At 53.6% G+C, this 6,315-nt stretch overlaps 1 non-coding gene across 1 annotated transcript; it reads left to right on the plus strand.

Annotated features, from left to right (window-relative positions):
• Positions 1-6,052: 6,052 nt before the first annotated feature.
• On the plus strand, positions 6,053-6,125 carry TRNAV-AAC (transfer RNA valine (anticodon AAC)). Its single transcript has one exon. It is a non-coding gene; the product is annotated as a tRNA-Val (tRNA).
• The last annotated feature ends 190 nt before the right edge of the window (positions 6,126-6,315 follow it).

Raw genomic sequence — 6,315 nt, forward strand, 5'->3', positions numbered from 1 at the left:
GGAGAGGGGCCTCCGCCCGGGGAGATGTGGAAGAGGCGGCGCGAGGGCGCACGGGGCTGCAAGGGAAAGGCGGGTGCGGGGGCTGCAGGGGCCGAGCGGGAGGCTGGGGGAGGCCCGTACGTACCCCCAGCAGCGGCAGGAGGGAGACAATCCTGGATAATGGGCCCGTTTGCCGCAGCCTCGGCTTCTGGTTTGTGTTCAGGAAGAGCCCGCGCTCAGCCCCATCTCAGCGACTCCCAGGAGCGAGCCCAGGTCGCGCTAGACCGTCTCCTAGTCCTTGGCTCCCGCCTTGGGAGCAGCGGCCTCGGCCCGCCTTCCCAGGGCCCGCTCCTCCCTCCAGGGCTCGTTAACCGGAAAGTTTCCAACAGACGTTCAAGGAACCGCCTCTGGGCTGCAGCGGAGCGGGGAACATCCCTTGGGAACAGCAGCGCGTCCCCCTGGTCGCTCCCAGGAACTTCCCGAGCCTGTGAATCCGCTCGTGGGGATCCCCCAGGCCGACGCCGCCGCAGCTCACTCGCTGCTCGCCCGGGAGACGACCTGGAGCCTCGGCTGCGGGCCCGAAGCCAGGGGTCCCCTGCACCTTCTTGCAATGGCTCCACGGATACCCGCTAGGCGCGCCTGGGCGCAGAGCGGCGCCGCTGTCACCTCGCAGGAGCCCGGAACTGCCTCTTTCTGCTGGACCTCTCCTCTGCCAGGGGTGGCGGTGGTACCGTCGCCCTAGTAGCCCCTACACAGCCCTAGACGCCGCCTCCCTGGATGGGTCAGCTATTGGGGAGCATCATCTCAGGACTGGTCTGAGCACAGAGAGAGCCTGCGTGCTCCTTGGTTTCCCGAAACCCACCTGAATGTAACTCTGTGTCCTGGATAGGGTGAGACTGGAGCTCAGAGAGGGACAGAGGTGCTGAAGGAGTTGAGTGGGGGTGGTGTGGTGTCTTCCCTCTGGGGGCTTACGCAGGCTTTCTGGAGAAGGCGGCCTCTGAGCAGATGGGGCTTCAGACCCAGCTCCCTGTGAGCTGGAAGCCTGTGTGGGCAGCAGCCAGCCGGGCACCCCTTCAGCTGTGTCTGGGAGGCCGCGCTGGGCTTGGGTTTCCTTGAGGTTTCACCCTGGGCATGGGCCTGGGAGTGCCAGGGCCGTCTGTGAAAACGTCTGTAGCAGTTTCCTCCGGCTGCCAGAACAAAATAGCACAGCTTGGGGCTTCAACTGCAGATGGTCATTTTCTCCCAGGTCTGAGGCTGCGAGTCCGAGATCAAGGCATGCGGAGGCTTCTTTCTGCGGAGGCTTCTCTTTTTGGCTTGCAGGTGGCCGCCCTCTTTCTGTGTCCACACACGGTCTTTCGTCTGTGCACATGCACCCGTGATGGCCCTGTGTGTTCACATTTCCTGCTCTTATAAGGACACCTGTCTGGTGTCAGATTGGATTGGGGTCCACCCTAGTGACCTCATTTTAGCGTAATCGCCTCTTTCAAGGCTCTGTCTCCATATGCAGTGACATTTTGACGTCCCGAGGGTTGGAGTTCTGAGATATGAATTTTCGGGGGACACAATTCAGCCCTAGCAAGGTCTTAAGGCAGAGTCAAAACTGCAAAGGGAGGCTCTGGCGGCTTTCACAAGTGGGACCATCCTGTGTCACCTTAGGCTAGAGGAAGGAAGTGATCTTCTGGGGCTACTCGGCTGGTTGTTCTGATGCATCCAGGAGAAGAAATCAGGTTAGCTCCGCCTTTGCCAACTTGGAAATCCATTTGGACTCAGTTGCACTGTTGCACAGACCTGGAGGTTGTCCCAACCTGGACCCTGGACAGTTTGGGGACCTGCTGTGTGACCACAGGCCAGCCATCCCCATCTCTGAGACTGTTTTCACATCAACAAGATGAGAGGGTGAATGAGATGATCTCTAAGGTTCCTGTTGGCTCTCAACTCTCAGCTTTCCTGTCATTGACGTTCATCCTGTTTCTAAGATCTCTGCTGAATATCCTGCCCTTCAGCAGAGTGAGTGAAGGCCAAGGTAAAGAGCCAGTTTGCTGGGATGTCCTTCGTACAGGTGGAGAAGGTGGCCCATGTGACAGAGATGGGGCACTCACCCCCAAACGCCCCCAGATATCAGCAAGTGGTTATGGAATACACTAAGAAGCATCTACACAATGGAAAATCTTGCAGCTCCATGACTAAGGAAAGTTACTTGTATTTTCACCAGTCCTTGGAGACCCCTCCGCAGGCAATTAAACCCCCAAGGGAAGGAGCCTCCTGCGAAGTTGTTTGCTCATCTCAGCTGTGCCGACAAACCAGACTTTCCCTTGGGGAGGTGAAGAGGAAAACGGGACGATGAGGCAGGGACTTACCAATTTGAGCCCTAGCTTCCTCTCCTGTAAAATGGGCGCAATATTTTCACCACAGAATGTTTTCTGTGAGAATTGAGCTGAGTGGACAATCTAAAATCATCCACAGTAGGCCCTGGGTGCCACCTCCCTCCACCTCTCCAAAGTCTGAAGCCCAGCAAACACCTCCCTGGGGTTTAGTCTGATCCTCAGGCCCACTTCTGGCCTCTTTTCTCTCTGCCTTCAATGGAGATAATTTTTTTCTGTGAAAAGAGAATTCTACTGCAAATATGTGCAAAGGGCAGGTCCAGAGCTTGGAAGGATGGATACAAGTCCTGCAAATAGTTCAAACCAAAATACTGAAAATAAGTTTTCAAATAGCAGATGAAATTCTGTCGCCACACTCCAGTCTTCATTCCCCAAAGGGGAAGCAGTTCAGCCAGTTTTCTCCTTACAGAAGCTGAGCTGACACAGAGCGGCACACACTGCTAGGGCATGGTGAGGAGACAGCAGGCTCGGGGGACTTCCACTGAATACACGAGCAAGCAAAGCTCTACCCTGTCCCTCATCCTCTCAAGGACAGTTTGTATGCCGTTAATGCGTCTTTATGACGTTTCCAGTGTGAGGAGTAGATATTCTCTAAAGAGAACTGTAAAGGGTTATTCTCTGTCATCTCTAAGTGGTTCATCTAAGACCCTAGCGTTGGGCTATAACTGGTGTGAGACATAGATCATAGAGCGAAGTCTCCCAGAGTAAGCACAGAATAAAACATTAGCGAGGAGAGTTAGGAGGCTCAGCTCAACGTCTTCTTCTAAGAGAAGTAATTCCAATTTTATTTATTTGGGGGTGGGGCCAGGACGAGCATCGTCATTGGGGGTAGGGGGCCAGCATGTGCATCGTCGATGGGGTGGGCAGCCATGTGGGTGAGCCAAGAGATCCCAGTGGGGAAAAAGGAGACGAGGCCGAGATTGATGATCTAGAGGTGCCCTGGCAAGCACAGCCCTGGCTCACACAGCAGACATGGGGGTGGGGATGTCTGAGTGTGCGCATAGCAGGGAACAGATAAATGAACTTAATGATGTGGATAAGTTTAAAGGCTAAAGAAGGGCCTTGTGCAGACCAATCCTGAGCGGAAATGAATGCAGGAATCCAGTTAGCCCCTGCTGAGAGAGGAAAACCGGTGTCTCAAACTCAGGACCTAGAGTCAGGTGATCAGGAGGAAAGAGGTTCCAAATAGGACCCAGATTAGGAACCTCCTCACCCCCTGCTCCCCCCAGAGACCAGAGTAGAGGGGGCGGTGCACAGGCAGCACAGCCTTCAACCCCTGGTCTCCCCAGAAGATGCTGTGGGCATTTGACCAAGTGACCTCAGAGGCCCCCTCCAGGACACTGTGACAGTTTATACCAATCTGCACTTTTGCTCCTTAAGCTCCTGTCTTTGAGGGCCAGCTCAAATGATGACAATGGCTTTTATGGCCAACTTACCCAGACTCTGTCCTGAGAGGAGGAAGCAGGGCCCCGTCTACCCAGGGCCCTCCCTGTCTTCTGAGACACCATGTGGGTCCGTCTGAGACAGTGGCCAGCTTTGCCCCGGCCCAGAACAGCTGAGCCAGCGGTGGAATGACTCTGATGACAGACAGCTGTGAGCTCCTGCTGTGGCCCAGGGCTCTAGGGGGTCAAGGAGGCAGGAAGAAGAGCCATGCCAGGGGGGATGCTGGGAGGCGTTTGGGGGTGAGCGCCCCATCTCCGTCACGTGGGCCACCTTCTCCACCTGCACAAAGGACACATCCCAGAAAACTGGCTCTTTATCTTGGCCTTCACTCACTCTGCTGAAGGGCGGGATATTCAGCAGAGATCTTAGAAACAGGACGAATCTCAGTGACAGGAAAGCTGAGAGTTTAGAGCCAGCAGGAACCTTAGAGATCATCTCATTCACCCTCTCATCTTGTTGATGTGAAAACAGGCTCAGAGATGGGAGTGGCTGGCCAGTGGTCACAGAGTGGGTCCCCAAACTGTGCCCAGGGCCTGGGTATGCATCGCTTCCAGAAATGTGTAACGCTGGAAATGAATCCAAATGGCTTTCCAAAGCGGCAAAGGCAGCACCAACCCAGTTTCTCCTCCTGGACGCATTGGAACAACCAGCCAAGCAGCCCCAGATCACTTCCTCCCACCTCTAGCCTAAAGGTGACACTTTTGAAACCCCCCAGAGCCTCCCTTTGCAGTGTGGACCCTGCCGTTCTGTTCACCTACAGATCTCAGGCCTGAAAGGTCTTACTATGGTGGAATTATGTTTCCCTCAAAATCCAGCTTAGCACTCCAACCCTCTTTACCTCAGAATGTGACTGTATTGGACATAGGGCTTTTAAAGAGGTGGTCACACTAAAATGAGGTCACTAGGGTGGATCCCAATCCAATCTGACAGGTGTCCTTATAAGAGGAGGAAATGTGGACACACAGGGCTATCACGGCTGCATGTGCACAGACGAAAGACCGTGTGTGGACACGTTTGGGGTGTGTGTGTGTGTGTGTGTGTGTGTGTGTGTGTGTGTTTGGAACAGGGTCTTGCTCTGTTGTCCTGGCAGCAGGCTCAACCCACACTCCCACCTTACCCTCCCCAGTAGCTACAGAAACTGCAGGTGTGCGCCACCACCCCTGACTAATTTGGGGATTTTCTGTAGAGATGGTGTCCCAATATGTTGCCCAGACTGGCCTTGAACTCATCAGTTCAAATAACCCATCTGCCTCGGCGTCCCAAAGTGCTGGGATTACAGGTGTCAGCCACCACGTGAGGCCACTTCCTCTGTTTTTTGTTTTTGAGGATTTTTTGGTTGTTTGTTTTTTGTTTCTTTGTTTTTAATGGAAGAGATATTTAAGAGACACCTCACAAGGGAAGATTAAAAAAAGAGTCATACACATGAAAAAGTGCTTATCATCTTTCCCCATCAGCTAAGTGCAAACTTAAACCATGAGGAAATACTACATATCCACAAGAATGGCTAGAAGTTAAAACATAATCATCATAGTAACTGAAAAGTACCAAATGCTGCCAAGGAGGTAGCCTCATAAGGCTTTCACATTGTCGATGGGAGGAAAATAACCTAAATGTCCAACAGCAGTGGCTGCTTGGATAATCTAGAGCTCTACCAAACAATGGAGCAATAAAAATGGTGGTGCAGGCTACTTCCTCTTTCATTCCACTGCAATTTCTCCAGGCCCACAAGCTCCAGCTCCACTCACGAACGCACGGCCTCACATTCCCCAAGCAGCTTCTTCTGAAAGTGTCTTCTCTTAGAAAACGCTGCCAGCGCGCCCCTGCTGTCCAACCCCCAAGCCCACTGTCAACCCCAGACAGCTCGACTGCCTCAGTCTCTCTGAGGTCGCCACCACACCTTCTCTCAGGACTCCCGTGCCCACTTATGCCACCACATCGGGCATGAAAACTTCCTTTTCTTGTTTCTCTCTCTCCCTTTTTCTTTCTTTTCTCTCTTTCGAGACTGAGTCTTGCTCTGTCTCCCAGGCTGGAGTGCAGCGGCGCAATCATAGCCTAGTGCAGCCTCGACCTCCTGGGCTCTGGCCGTCCATCTGCCTCAGCCTTCCCAGTGCTGAAACCTCCTTTTCTTGTGTGCTCATGCCCATTAGGCAAGCTCTAAGGGACGCATGCAGGAAGCTCAGAATGACCGTGAGAAATAAACTACGGCCTTCTGTGGGGACTCCTTATGATGGGCCAGGAAGCGCATGTAGGTTTCCGTAGTGTAGTGGTTATCACGTTCGCCTAACACGCGAAAGGTCCCCGGTTCGAAACCGGGCGGAAACAACCTTCCGTTTTTCACTTCATTACTTCAAATTTATTCCACAGAAAACTAGCCTGGAACACCCCACCACTATCTCACCTGGTTATGGAGAAAAGGCCATCAAGGGTATTTATACCGTTGCCTTTCCTCAACGGTTGAGGCACCTGGGAAGAACTGAACCCACCTCACTTACCGTGGACAGCGGCGCCGACG

Source organism: Hylobates moloch, unplaced genomic scaffold, assembly GCF_009828535.3.
Source record: "Hylobates moloch isolate HMO894 unplaced genomic scaffold, HMol_V3 SCAFFOLD_6, whole genome shotgun sequence".
In the NCBI taxonomy this organism is placed as follows: Eukaryota; Metazoa; Chordata; class Mammalia; order Primates; family Hylobatidae; genus Hylobates; species Hylobates moloch.